General features: G+C 40.6%; 1 protein-coding gene across 3 annotated transcripts in view; it reads right to left on the bottom strand.

The window, feature by feature from the left end:
* The window catches only part of LOC106881536 (putative nuclear hormone receptor HR3), a 198581-nt gene that overhangs the window by 58771 nt on the left and 123232 nt on the right, over positions 1-16578 (bottom strand). The window lies entirely within an intron of this gene.

Genomic DNA, 16578 nt, shown 5'->3' on the forward strand with positions numbered 1-16578 from the left:
GAGAGAAAGAGAGAGAGCAGAGAGAGAGAAAGAGAGAGAGAAAGAGAGAGAGCAGAGAGAGAGAAAGAGAGAGAGCAGAGAGAGAGAAAGAGAGAGAGAGAGAGCAAAGAGACAGAATATACAAGAGACAAAGAGAAACAGAGGTAGACATAGGGAAAGAGAGAAACTCAGACCAAAATGAAAATTTGTGTTGGGGGGTGGAGATGAAGGACAGATTGATAGACAGAGGGAGGGAGGGAGGGAGGGAGAGAAAGAGAAATTGAAAGAGAGAGAGAGAGAGAGAGAGAGAGAGAGAGAGAAAGAGACTATGCAACAAACTAAATTCTCAAATTGTGAGTGAAGTTTTAGGTGAAGTTTAATGTTACCGAGGTGACAGGAAGTGGCTTGGGAGAAGGAATGTTGTAAGAGAATACAATAACAACATTTTCTCTTCCCCCCCCCCCCACACCCACAAGACAATAAAAACAACAGCAACAACAACAACAACAATACCATCACTGTCGCCACCACCACCACCAATACTATTACCAACAATAACATTATTGCCAATCCCAAGAGTAATATTACCTGCCACTAACACCAGCAGCCACTGCCAACACCACTAACACCATCAATGGTAACATTACTGCTACCAACCCTACCATCACCACCCATCATCATTCCTCCCACACCCCTCATACAACTATACAGACCTAAAAACTAACCCCCCACCCCAATAGATAGCCACACTATCGCGGCTACCCTGGAGTTAATGGACTGAAATTTCCTTCATTGATGAAACTAGATAGGTAAACTGATCGACTGATAGTGGCTACAAACCCCAGGTGCTGCAACCAGTAAGCCCTCAACTGTGCCCGAGGTTTGTTAATAGTGTACTAGTGTACCTCGCAAAAAATCGGTATTAAAAACAGTGTCAAGTAATACAGACACCACCCCACGGGGTAATGTTACTTGGTAGAGCAAATTTGGTGATATTAAGTTTCCTATTTCTTTACTGCCCACAAGGGGCTAAACATAGAGGGGACAAACAAGGACAGACAAAGAGATTAAGTCGATTACATCGACTCCAGTGCGTAACTGGTACTTAATTTAATCGACCCCGAAAGGATGAACGACAAAGTCAACCTTGACGGAATTTGAACTCAGAACATAGCGGCAGACAAAATACTGCTAAGCATTTCGTCCGGCGTGCTAACGTTTCTTATTTCTTTATTGCCCACAGGGGGGCCTAAACATAGAGGGGACAAACAAGGACAGACAAAGAGATTAAGTCGATTACATCGACCCCAGTGCGTAACTGGTACTTAATTTATCGACCCGGAAAAGATGAAAGGCAAAGTCGACCTCGGAGGAATTTGAACTCAGAACGTAAAGACAGACGAAATACCACTAGGCATTTCGTCCAGGATGCTAACGTTTCTGCCAGCTCCCCGCCTTTAAACTAGAAAATATTTATTTCTTTATTGCCCAGAAGGGGCGAAACATAGAGGGGACAAACAAGGACAGACAAAGGGATTAAGTCGATTACATCGACTCCAGTGCTTAACTGGTACTTAATTTAATCGACCCCGAAAGGATGAAAGGCAAAGTCGACCTCGGCGGAATTTGAACTCAGAACGTAGCGGCAGACAAAATACCGCTAAGCATTTCGCCAGGTGTGCTCACAACTCTGCCAGTTCACTACCTTTGATGTTTGATCGCCGCCTGGTGCTGTTAAGTTTCCACGAGTTTCCATGGTGAGCTTTGCGTTGATTGTAGTACATTAGGGGTGCCTACACAGTGCACTGTGGAACACTGTTGTACTGCAAGGGATATTTAGGTGCACCAAGATGCAGGAACAGCTGGCAGGGTCGTTAAGAACCTTGTTTCATAATCATGTGGTTTTGAGTTCAATCCAATTGTACAGTATCTTGAGTACAGTATCGTCTATCACCTTGGGCCAACCAATACCATGTGAGAGAATTTGGTGGAGAGAAACTGCAGGGAATCCCCATCGTGTGTGTGTGTGTGTGTGTGCATGCAGTATTATCTATGTTTTACTTGTTTTAATCATTAGACATGTTTGTAACTGTCACAACATGCTGAAATACATATGATGGGCTAGGCTTCTTCGCATTTTCATTATACCAAATTCATTCAAAAAGCATTGATTGGCCCAGGGCTATACTAGAAGACACTTGCCCAAGGTGGGTGCCACAGAGCAAGACTTAGCCTGAAACCATGTGGTCAGTAGTGAAGTGAACTTCTAGATTGCACAACCAGGCTTGCCCACATGTTGACAAACCTAACTTGCTGACAGGCTTCTACACAGTTTCTATCAATCCAATCCTATTTACAAGGCCTGGGTTGACCTGAGGCCTATGGTAAAAGACACTTGACCCAAGATGTCAGCTACACAGTGTGATCGAAACTGGAGCGCTGTGATTGCAAAACAATCCTCTTAACAGCGCAGCCCAAGCCAGTAGATGATAAAACCCACCAGGACATGGTTTTCCATTTTTTAAAGAGGGGGAGGGTGAGTGAGGGTAATGTCCCTGAAAATTCTGAGTTCAAATCTTGCCCAGATCCCATGTTTGCCTACTGTCCATCAGTGATAAATTGAAATGACACAGCGGGGGGGGGGGGGTCAGAGGGAGGGGAAGAGACAGAGGGAGGGGAAGAGACAGAGGGAGGGGAAGAGACAGAGGGAGGGGAAGAGACAGAGAGAGGGGAAGAGACAGAGGGGGGAGCGACGGAGAGGGGAAGCGACAGAGAGGGGGAGAGAGAGAGAGGGAGATAGCGAGGGAAGGAGGGGGCATTGAAGAAACTAATCAAAGACTCCAGTATGGCCACATCAGGCAGACGTGTAAGTAAAAGAACAAAGTCTCATTGGGGTCATTCACCAAACATCGCTTTTCTTTTTTTTTTTTTGTAATTTGTAATTGTTTTATAATTATTTCGTGACTGTGAGAGAGACACTCTTGTTGTTGACAATAGTAGAGTAGTAGTAGTAGTAGTAGTAGTAGTAGTAGTGATAATAAGATAAAGGTGGTAGTGGTGGTGGTGGTGGCAGTGGTGATAAAAATACACAGAACAAATAATAGGTACAGACACTTAACCAGTGGTTTCACATCACATTACATCCTCTACGTTCGTGCTCAAGTGTCAATGCAAAACAACACACACAAATGCACACAAACACACACACACACACGCACACACACACGCACGCACACACACACACACACACACACACACACGCGCACACGTCTTTTGTTCTTTACTCGTTTCAATCATTGAGACAAAAGCCACGCAGAGGTACTGCCCTGAAGTGTTTTGCCAAAACAAATAGACCCCCCCCCCCCAGTATTTATTGTCGATCTCTTGGTCAAACTACCGAGTTACAGGGACAGAAACAAACCAGCATTGGTGGGGAACAAACACCACACACACACACACACACACACAAAAGGCTGATTTCAGTCTGTCTACAAAATCCACTCACAAGGCTTTAACTACCCATGGGCTATGACAGAAGACACTTGCTCAAGGTGCCATACAGTGGGAATGAACTTAAGACCCCATGGGTAGGAAGCAAGCTTGTTAACCACATAGCGATGCCTGAAAAATCGATGCGAGAACATAGATGTGACTACTTGACATTCTAAAAATAACAGCCAAATTCCTGTTGAATAACACTTTTGTGTCATCTATGTATTTATGTGTGCATCAAAACAATGATATATATATTTCTTTTTTATTCTATTCTTTTTCTTTTTATGTGTTTCAGTTATTTGACTGTGGCCATGCTGGAGCACCGCCTTTAAATCGACCTCAGGACTTATTCTACTGTGGTGCAAGCATGTAGGTCAGATCGTTATTTTAAGGGTACCTCGGAGGCCCTGGTTCAGTATAAAATTAAATATTGGCATAACTTCAATTCCACTAGATTTGGTAATGTTGGTGTCACTCACCAAACTTCGTTTGGTTAATCATGGTGCTTAGCTTTACAATTCTGCCAAGTGGCTACACATTTTCCACATTAGGCTAGCTCAATTGCAGGAGGTGTTGGTTTAGATGTCTACCTCCCAAGCAAGGACAAACTGAGGTTCAAATACAACCCATGGTAACTCATTTTTGCCAGCTGAGTGGACCTGAGCAACAAGAAATGAAGTCCTTTTTGCGGATCTATTTTAAAACGGGGGCGCCAGTTTTCATTTATGTTTTATGTAGCGTTTTTGGTACCGAAAGACTTTCAAACTTCGTATACTTATCTATTCTGTGTTATAGAACAGAAAAATATTTTTGTATTCGAAGTTATTTCATGTAAAAAATTGTCTTATTTCGATAATTTCTACTAATCACTGACGTCTATTCAGTTGAAAACAGTTAGTGCTGTAACGGTGTATATCATATTAATCCCCTAACCCTAACCCTAACTAGACTGTTAACCGTAACCGTAACCCTAACCCTAAAACTAACCCTAACTCTAGAATCCGAACTCTAAAATTGTTACACACATAGATACGCACAGCGTAATTTATTATATAAACAATATATGCGTATAAATTACAATTAAACCGGATGAAATATGTCACAGGGAATAACATTTTTATGACCGCCCAGCAGTAAGTCTATTGAGCTGAATAGACGTCAGTGATTGGTTGAAATTACAGAAATACGACAACTTTAACATGGAATAACTTGCGATGTATGTTTTTTTGTTAAGAAGACTAAGAATAAAAGATGTTTTATATGACACATTCTACCAGTGTCCCAAGTTTCAAAGTGTTTCGTTAAGAAAATACTGGTGCCCCCGTTTTGAAATAGATCCCTTTTTGCTCAAGAACACAAATCATTGACTGGTCCAGGAATAGAAACCGCAATCTTATGATTATGAGTCCAACACCCTAACCACTAAGCCACGTGCCTCCACAGGAAAAAAAACCTTTACTTCCAGAGAGCAGCAGTTTGGTGTTATATGGTGTGGTGTGTTACAAGACTTACTTTTTGTCAGAGTGTCCTCGGTTGGAAAACACATAAAGTCATGTTGTGTGTGTGTGTGTGTGTGTGTGTGTGTGTGTTTAAACAAAAGAACTTTTTGTCTACTCTAAACGCTGGCAATTATTTTGGTTCGTGGGGAAGGAGTGGAGTTAGAAGAAAGAGGGGAGGATACTTAAGATAACCAGGAGAAGGGATTAGTCTGTAGTAAGTGGTGGTACTCCAACTGGCTACTGTCAGTCTGTGCGGCGGCGGTGGCGGCGGGGGGGACAGAAAGCATGGCATTACAAATATGCCAAATAGTGTCCTAACATACCTGCAGCCCAGCTTTTAGAGTAACTGTTTTATTACTATTGAAGCAGCAAACTGGTAGGATCGTTGTTAGCATGCTGGACAAAGTCCCCAGCAGCATTTTGTCCATCGTTGCGTTCCGAGTTCAAATTCCACCATGGTCAACTTAACCTTTCATCCTTTCTGGGATTGATAAAATAAATACCAGTTGAATACTGGGATCAACATAATTGACTGGCCCTCAAATTTCAGACCTTCTGCCAGTAGTAGAAACGATTATTATTATTATTATTATTATTATTATTCGAAATTGAAATCGTAATTGAACCATATTCGATGACTGGCACCTGTGCCAGTGGAGCGCTAACAGCACCGTCCGAGCGTGATCATTACCAGAGCAGCTGTCTGGCTTCCATGCCAGTAGCACGTAAATAGCAGCATTTGAACAGGATCGTTACCAGCCTTGCCTTACTGGCACTTGTGCCAGTGGCATGTGAAAAAAAAAAACATTCGAGCGAGGTCGTCGTCAGTGCCGCTGGACTGGCTCCTATGCAAGTGGCACATAAAAAACACCATTTTGAGCGTGGCCGTTGCCAGTGCCGCCTGCCTGGCTCCCGTGCCAGTGCCACATAAAAAGCACCCACTACACTCTCGGAGTGGTTGGCGTTAGGAAGGGCACCCAGCTGTAGAAACTCTGCCAGATCAGATTGGACTGGCTCTATGGATTCACCAAGGATCTTGAAGCACATGCCTCAAGTATTTCTCTAAGACTTCTTTGCACAGGAGCCAAGAATATATAAATACATAACAAAATAGTAAATAGTAACCCCCAGTACTTGACTGGTACTTAATTTTTTGACCCCGAAAGGATAAAGGCAAAGTTGACCTCAGCGGAATTTGAACTCAGAACATAGTGGCAGATGAAATACCGCTAAGCATTTTGCCTGGCATGCTAATGATTCTGCCAGCTTGCCAATAATAATAATAATAATAATAATAATAATAATAATAATAATAATAATTTCAAATTTTGCCACAAGGGTAGCAATTTGGAGGGGAAGGGCTAAGTTGATTACATCAGTCTCACTGGTCAACAGGTACTTTATTTTATCAAGTACATAAGCATGTGTGTGTGTGTGTGTGTATTAATACATGCTTGTGCAATGGTTGTCAATTAGCATCTGGATACAAGTACTTCCTGAAAAGTTGTACATTTCTTGTATGTTACTATGGAAACCTGCAAAGAGAGGACAACCCCTAGCTAACAGGTTGCCTACCAGCTCCAGAACTACCCAAGCTTTGTGTTGCACCACCATTTCTAGTTCTTAACAGGTGAGCAGTGCCACCCCTAGAAAACACTGCCCTCTCTCTCTCTCTCTATTACTATAGGTTGGAACAGAAGTCACCAATATTCCAAGCCACCTGTGTGCAGGTTTACAATTATATACAACCAATTGGTCAAGCCTGTAAGCTTAGCTACTCCATATCATTGCTGGACTTTTCCTAACCAAGAAACTCATGTGTTTTCCAAGGTTTTTTTTTTATGCATGAAAGTTTTTTTGTTTTTTTTTTATGCCCAAGGAGACTTGCAGTGATTATTGAACCTGGAACAACATAATTTTAAAGCAAACTTCTTAGCCACACAACCATGCCTATGTTGTACACACACACATTTACAGGGTGAACCACACACTGTGTACAGGAGAAAGAGAGACTATACATACAGGCAGGCAGGCGGGTGGGTGGGTGGGTGGGCGGGCAGACAAACAGACAGACATGTAACACACAACAGTCATGTTTTTATGCCAGAATATGAAAGAGACCCCAGTCAGGTGTTGACAGGTGTCAACCATTTCAATGGACCAATTTTTACAATGTCTAATAATTCAATTTTATTTGAAGGTCAATTCTACAATGTTGCTTAGCAACCATCAATTAATATATAAAAACACACACACACTAAAAACAAAAACAAAAAAATAAGCCATACAAACAAGATGGAAAAGATTTGTCTTCAAAAAAAAGGAGAAGGGAGTCAGGGGATGGATTGAGTTGTGTTTAAGATCAATTGCTCATGCTGTAGTCGTTATTGAACTCCACAGATCAAAACAGATTTATGGTTGAAGGCAGTCTAACCATGACTATCCTATTTATTCAGTCAGTTTATATCAGGTTAAATGAGCCAAATGTGTTTGTTCGTAAAGGTCTTTTTATATACAAAGTGAAACTATTATCTCATATTACATATATACATGCATATGTGTGTGTGTGTGTGTGTGTGTGTGTGTGTGTGTGTGTGTATATATATATATATATATATATATATATATGTGTGTGTGTATGTGTATATGTTTGTCCCCCCAGCATCGCTTGACAACCGATGCTGGTGTGTTTATGTCCCTGTAACTTAGCGGTTCAGCAAAAGAGAGTCCGATAGAATAAGTACTAGGCTTCCAAAGAATAAGTCCTGGGGTCGATTTGCTCGACTAAAAAAGGCAGTGCTCCAGCATGGCCGCAGTCAAATGACTGAAACAAGTAAAAGCGTAAAGAGTAAATAAGTATTACATTTAACAGAGTAATCTGAATGCTGAAGGGTCAACGAGTACAGGGCTGGTTTGCTGGATTCTCTAGCGTATATATACTCCTCCCTGGAGGAGATGCTAGTCTGTTGCAGTGTTACTCACTTTTAGCAGCTGAGTGGACTGGAGCAACATGAAATGAAGTGTTTTGCTCAAGAACACAACACACACCCTGGTCTGAGAATCGAAACCACAATCTTATGATCTTGAGTCCAACAACCTTAACCACTAAGCCATGCACCTCCATCATACCACTTATGAAGTAATTAATAATTGGTTAACCCAAAGCCATAGCAGAAGAGACTTGCTTAAGGTGTCACACAGTGGGATGAGACCTGGAACCATTTAGCAGCAAACCAGTCAACTTCTTTGATTACACAACCAAGTTAATTTAGCAGCTATTTCTAGCAGGCTGTGTGACCACACAGAGGTTCTGTTGTTGACTCATATGTAAGTAGTGAAGTTAGTGGATATTATTAAATTTAGTATTAGCAACAAGATGACTGAGTGAGTGTATAAGACAGAAATAACTGCTACGTACAAGTGTGTGTGTGTGTGTGTTTGTTTGTATGAGTGTGTGGAGAGGAGGGGGATATGTGGCGTAATCTGTAATGGCTTTGACATGTGGTATGAATGTATGAATGAAACCAGATGGTTAGAACTATGACAAGAGCTGGTGGCTGGTGGTTGGTGGTGGTGGTGGCAGCGGCGGAGGTGACAGAGGAGGTAAAGGAACCAAGAATAGTGAGTGATGTAATCTAAGGGAAGTTTAGGTTTTCATAAGAGAATTAGCAGAGAGGGAGGGAGGGAGGGAGGGAGAGAGAGAGAGAGAAAGAGAGAGATAGAAAAGTTAAGAGACAGACAGGCAGAGAGAGAGAGAGAGAAACAGACAGACAGCAAGGGAGGAAAAATAGAATTAGTAGATGGACAGAGAATAAGAGATGAGGAGACAGAGATTTAGAGACAGACAGACTGCAAAATACAGTAAGGGTACATACACATGTCTGTGGAATACTCAACTACTTCCAGCATCAATGAGAGAAAAAGAGAGAGCGAGAGAGAGAGAGAGAGAGAAAGAGAGAGAGAGAGAAAGACAGTGATAGAGAGTAAACCAGGAGGAAGGAAGGAAGACAGACAGACAGACAGACTAGTCATAATGAAAAAAAAAACTTAATTGGAAAAACTGATACCATAGCAACTAAAGAGATGATAAAAAAAAAAATTTTGATAATTATGATGACTGTGGTAGTGGTGTGTGTGTCTGTGTATAGACATGTGTGTGTGTGAGTGAGATAATAATTTAAACGAGGAAAGGAGTTTCCTCGTTTAAATTATTATTATCATTATCATTATTATTATTATTATTATTATTATGGTGGTGAGCTGACAGAATTGTTAGCGGGCCAGGTAAAATGATTAGAGGTATTTCATTCGTAATTATGTTCTGAGTTCAATTTCCAATGAGGCTGACTTTGCCTTTCATCTCTCTTGGAATCGATGAAGTAAGTACCAGTTGAATACTGGGGTTGATGTATTTAACTAGACCCCCCCCTCCCACCAAATTTCAGGCCTTCTGCCTATAGTAGAAAGGATTATTATTATCATTAGTATTATTATTATTATTATTATTATTATTATTATCATTATTATTATTATTATTATTATTATTATCATTATTATTATTATTATTATTATTATTAAAGCAACAAGCTGGCAGAATTGTTAGCATGCCAGGCTAAATGCTTAGGGGCATTTGGTCTGTATTTCTTTTTGGGGGTCAATGATATAAGACCCAATCGAACACTGGGTCAACGTAATCGACTCATCCCTTCCCCTCAAAACTGCTGCCCTTGTAGCAAAATTTGAAACCGTTATTATCATCATCGTGGAGGCGCAATGGTCCAGTGGTTAGGGCAGCAGACTCGCGGTCATAGGATCGCGGTTTCGATTCCCAGACCGGGCGTTGTGAGTGTTTATGGAGTGAAAACACCTAAAAGCTCCACGAGACTCCGGCAGGGGATGGTGGCGAACCCTGCTGTACTCTTTCACCACAACTTTCTCTCACTCTTACTTCCTGTTTCTGTTGTGCCTGTAATTCAAAGGGTCAGCCTTGTTGCACACTGTGTCACGCTGAATCTCCCCCGAGAACTACGTTGAGGGTACACGTGTCTGTGGAGTGCTCAGCCACTTGCATAGGATCGCGGTTTCGATTCCCAGACCGGGCGCTGTGAGTGTTTATTGAGCAAAAACACCTAAAGCTTCACGAGGCTCCGGCAGGGGACGGTGGCGAACCCTGCTGTACTCTTCCACCACAACTTTCTCTCACTCTTACTTCCTGTTTCTGTTGTACCTGTAATTCAAAGGGGTCAGCCTTGTTGCACACTGTGTCACGCTGAATCTCCCCCAAGAACTACGTTAAGGGTACACGTGTCTATGGAGTTCTCAGCCACTTGCACGTTAATTTCACGAGCAGGCTGTTCCGTTGATCGGATCAACTGGAACCCTCGACGTCGTAAGCGACGGAGTGCCAACAACAACAACAACAACAACAATTAGTTTGCACTCAGTGGGGCTTATATCAATTAAGCCTACTGGGTCTTGTCATGGGGTTGCTAAGCTCTCCCCTTTGTATGAAATCAGATTCTCATTGATCTTCCTTTGCTTACTGGGACACCATGCTCACCAGGATCCTGCATGGTGTGCTGATGAGGCAATTACCGTGATTATAATTATTCCCTCTCTGTCAATGGATACAGGTAAAGACACCTTGCACTTAATAAGATCTCCTCCAAGGTGGTCCAGGCAAGGCTGTTTATGCAAGACCAGCAGTCGGCCATGCATGCCAGCTACGCTTCTCCACACACACGTGTATATATATATATATATATATATATATATATATATATGTATGTGTGTGTGTGTGTGTGTGTGTGTGTGTGTATACGTATGTATATGTAAATACAATAATAGGACAAATTCTTTTACAAGAATTTATCAAGTAGCTAGCATGAAAAACCTCATAAGGGATATATATGTAAATATACGTGTGTGTGTGTGTGTGTATATATATATATATATATATATATATATATATATATATACATACATACATTTTATATTTTTAATTTTTTATATTTTATTTGTTTCAGTCATTTGACTGCGGCCATGCTGGAGCACCGCCTTTAGTCGAACAAATCAACCCCAGGACTTATTCTTTGTAAGCCTAGTACTTATTCTATCGGTCTCTTTTGCTGAACCGCTAAGTTACGGGGGCGTAAACACACCAGCATCGGTTGTCAAGCGATGTTGGGAGGACAAACACAGACACACAAACACACATATATATATATATATATACATATATACGACGGGCTTCTTTTAGTTTCCGTCTACCAAATCCACTGACAAGGCTTTGGTCAACCCGAGGCTATAGTAGAAGACACTCGCCCAAGGTGCCACGTGGTGGGACTGAACCAGAACCATGTGGTTGGTAAGCAAGCTACTTACCACACAACCACTCCTGCACCTCCACATACATATACATACACATACATTTACATATATATATGCATACGTATATACACATATATATACATATACATATATATGCATATATATATATATATGTTTACATACATATACATGCATACATATACATAAATATATCATAGTGAAAGTAACAGAAATAAAACTAATACATATATATATATATATATATATATATATACATACACACATATATCATCATCATCATCATCATCATCATCATCGTTTAACGTCCGCTTTCCATGCTAGCATGGGTTGGACGATTTGACTGAGGACTGGTGAAACCGGATGGCAACACCAGGCTCCAATCTAATTTGGCAGATCCATAGTGAAAATATTAAGTTTCATTATTAAAACTGAAAGTATCTCACATTAACTGAGATGTTATTGTTTCACTTTTGACACATAATGCTTAAATAGTGTAAGAGATAAAAGATTACTCCAGGCTTGCATCAGGCAAGAAGTTAAAAAAATTTTTTGCCCATAACACTGCATAGACCCTAAGTAAAGCATCTTTTTTGTTTTTCTTCATATATACACACAGGCACAGGTGTGGTTATGTGCTACGTAGCTTGCTTCCCAAACACATGGTTCTGAGTTCAGTCCAACTGCATGTCACCTTTGGCAAGTGTCTTCTACTACAGCTGACCAAAGCCATTTCAATGGCTTTGTTTGATGGAAATTGAAAGGAGTCTGTCGAAAAAAAGGCTTTACTGATACGTGGAATAAGTTACGAATCTGTGGACTGTCTGTTGAGATTCCACACACAGTCTCACATGAATAAAAGACGATTGGCACATGGATGAGGGGGGATCGGTGGGTGGGACGAAACAACAACAATCTCTCTCCACACACACACACACACACACACCACCTACAGAGCAGCAGTAGAGAAAACAGTTATTTCTACAACAACAACAACAACAGTTAACAGCACCAGCTACCATAATTACAGTTGGTTATTGGGTTAAGAAGCAAGTGTCTTCTAAATTCTTGGTGTGTGTGTGTGTGTGTGTGTGTGTGTGTGTGTGCGTGCGCGTGTAGGAGAGTCATGTATAACTGCCAAAAAAGCAATAACCAAAAATAGACAGAGGACGAGGAAGCACTGAACGACCTCGGAGAAGACTTACATCAATGTAAGAAATATTCTCGCAGCAGAGATCACCAGGATGAAGTTATTAAATTAATAACGATGAATAAGAAAAAATTGAAAGAGGAGGATACACACACACACATTTTTATATATGATGCAAACACATAATGTTCGTATTTCTTTTATACATACATATGTATATACTCATATAGACATGTGCAACATCATCATCAACACAGACATTAAATGATGATGATGATGAACACATATATATATACATATATATATTTTCATATATACATACGCACACACATAAACATACATCCATATTTTCAAACACAGACACACAAATATCTTCATATATACAAACATATTTTTTCATATATACTGATATAAATAAATATATATATATATATACATATATTAATACATACATAACTATAAACACACATTCATATTTTTATATGCATACGTGTATTTATATTTCAACACACACACACACAAATGTGGCAAAGCTGGAGTACCTCCCGCTAGGATTTTTAGTCAATTGTATTGATTCCAGTACTCATTCCACTATTGTTTTATTGATCTTTATTTATTGATCTGCTAAGTTACAGAACATAAGATGGCAACACAATTTCAACACAAGTTAAACAGTGTGATACATGTACACAGACACACACACTCATATATATATATATATATATATATATATATATATCTACAGATATACATGTACATACACACGCACACACATATATATATATATATATATATATATATATATATATAAAGAGATATACACACACACACATATAAATATATATATATATACATACACATACACATATATATATATACATGTACACACATACATATATATGAGGCAAGACCTTCGTACATTGGGCCTCACCGAGGCGATGACTACGGACCGAGACCTTTGGAAATGGGCTGTGCGTGAGAAGACCCGGCAAGCCAAGTAAGATCGTTGCCAGTGCCCCTGGACTGGTTCTTGTGCGGGTGGCACATGAGATGCACCATTTTGAGCGTGGCCGTTGCCAGTACCGCCTGACTGGCTCCTGTAGGATTTTCGAGCGAGATCGTTGCCAGTGCCCCTGGACTGGCTTGTGCGGGTGGCACATAAAAGACACCATTTCGAGCGTGGCCGTTTTCGTGCGGGTGACACGTAAAAGCACCCACTACACTCTCTGAGTGGTTGGCGTTAGGAAGGGCATCCAGCTGTAGAAACTCTGCCAAATCAGACTGGAGCCTGGTGTTGCCATCCGGTTTCACCAGTCCTCAGTCAAATCGTCCAACCCATGCTAGCATGGAAAGCGGACGTTAAACGATGATGATGATGATGATGATGATGATGATATATATATATATATATAAACACACACACAACCATAAGTTTGTGAGTTCAATTCTCAGCAATGCATAATGTCCTTGAGCAAGACACTCTATTTCACGTCGCTCCAGTCCACTCAGCTGGCAAAACTGAATTGTACCTGCATTTCAAAGGTACATATTCTGTGTCATGCTGAATCTCCCTGTTAACTACACTAAGAGTACACACGTGTCTATGGAGCGTTCAGCCACATGCACATTAATTTCACAAGCAGGCTGCTCCATGGATCGGATCAATTGGAAGCCTGGTCATTGTAAACAACGAAGTGTCACAATACACACACACTTGTATACACATACGCATATATATATATGCACATACATATGTATTGGGTTGTCTGGAACGTTCGTGCCGATTTATATAGTAGCTTACCTTTTGACTTGTTTGCCATGAAACCACCTCAATTCTGGGAAGAGAGTATTTTCAAGTTAAAGGAAAGATGGAGACGCATTGTGCAACAAAATGGTTCATATTTGGTTGATTAAAAATGTAATGGCAAGTATTTATTGACTTTTTTCTTTCCTTTAGAAATCAGCAAGAGCTTTCCAGACAACCCAATATATCTACATACATACATATATATACATACACATTTTCAAAATATACACATATCCTGGTTCCAGCAAAGAACGCCAAAGACTTGAGAGGGCCAGATATGAGTTCCATATCTGCTTTGACTGTTGTGGGCCACATCTTCAGCTGACCACCTCTCTGGGGAAGGATCTGGGGCTATCGCTTTCCGGACAAGTTCATCATGTAGGTGCCACAACATGTGACCAAACCACCATAGTATCCAAACGGTTCTCCTCCACTCTTTTTTTACTGATCAACCCCAAAGCTGACCTCAGTGGGGTCTGAACTTAGAGGGTGGAGAGTAGGCACATACCACAAGGTATATGGCCTAATCTACTGCCTTGAATTTGTACTTTTTTTAACTGCTCCTTAACCCTCTATTAAAAAAAAAAAAATGAATGGTAAGGTTGACTTCAGCAGGATTTGAACTCAGGGTCTAAACAGTTGAAACAAGTGCCACAGGACATCTCCAGTAAGATGTTCTTACAGCTCTACCAATCTGTTGCCCTGGATTCGTGTGTTTATCAACCCCGACGAAAGATAGTTAAAACTGACTTAGGTGGAATTTGAACTCAAAGCACAGAAAATCTGAACAAATACCACAAAGCATTTTATCCAATGCTCTAACAACTCTTCCACTTCATCACTTTGGCTTGGGGAACCACTACTTCAGAAAATCTTTCCTAATGCTTGAGAAAAGATTAAAAAAAAAAGACAGAAAGAAAAACCCATATGTTCTTCATAATTTCATTAAAAAAGATTATTAATAATAATAAAGAAAATAATTATACTTCAAGATGATTAACAAAGTAAACAGTAGTTTGCTCTGTTTTTTTACTAAAATTTTACATGAATTTTCTTTGAAAACTTTTAAATATTTCCAAGGGCACCGTTAATTGTTTTTGTTGAAACCATGTGGCTTCTCAACCACATGGTTTCAGGTTCGGTCCCACTGTGTAGCAATCTTGGGCAATTGACTTCCTATGACAGCCCTGAACCAACCAAAGCCTTGAATAGATTTGATTGACAGAAACCAAAAGAAATCCAGGGGGGGGGGGGACTGCATCTGCTTGTGAAGCTCCAGTTTGGGCAGCTCTGGAGTTGTAAGAAGCATGGTCACCCTTTAACTACCATAACCACTCCTAGATCTGTTCTGACCCAGACCGGTAGCATCTATCAAGTTTCCAGCTATGGGTTAATAAATTTCCCAAGGGTGGACAAGGCTCCCATTGTTTTTGACAAAGTCCTAAAGAGGGCAGTTCTTCCAGGAGGAAGATACTAGCACCATTGAAAATACTACCGTCACTTGAACCTACCAAGACAACCAAGAGTGGCAAAAGTGTTGTACAAGCTTTTGTCACTTAACTCCAATGACATACAGATGTTACACCATTTACTGAGACAGCCATCATCTGACAGGATAAGGAAATCATCATATATATATCTGAGTGTGTGTGTGTGTGTGTGTGTGTGTGTGTGTGTGTGTGTGTGTGTGTGTGTGTGTGTGTGTGTGTGTGTGTGTGTGTGTGTGTGTGTGTGTGTCTCTTTCCTTTTGACATCATGTGATAGTTATTAAATGATTGTCACTGTCACATAGGCAATGTTATTTCCTCTCGATCCTCCATGAAAATATATATCTGGTCAAGGGGAAATATGACCTTGCAGGGAAACAGGGTGAATGTTGGTGACAGCAAAGGTATCCAACCACAGGAAACCTGCCTGGCACATGCAAGCCTGGGAAACTGGACATTAAAACGATGGGACCCCAAGTGATTCGGGAACCATTGGTGGCTTAATTTGCACAACACTCGATGGGGGTTATTTCTTTCTTTTCAAACTTTGTCAGTTGTCATGGGTGAAATTTCATTCTGTCCATGGCCCGGGATGAAGGGGTGGGGGAAGGGGTGCCCTACAAGATCAAAAACTGAGTTGAGGTTAAAAAAATAACAAGGAAGAGCTCTCATTAGATAATGTAGTATATTATATACATTGTGAATCATAAAAAAAAAAATAATTAAAAAAAAGAGCAGGATAGCTAACAGCTGGTTACTGGGATGGTCACAGCTGGGACACCTTTTGACCATAGGCCTGCTCAAACAGCAACA

Source organism: Octopus bimaculoides, chromosome 28 (genome assembly GCF_046866305.1).
Source record: "Octopus bimaculoides isolate indiv1 chromosome 28, ASM4686630v1, whole genome shotgun sequence".
Taxonomy (NCBI): Eukaryota; Metazoa; Mollusca; class Cephalopoda; order Octopoda; family Octopodidae; genus Octopus; species Octopus bimaculoides.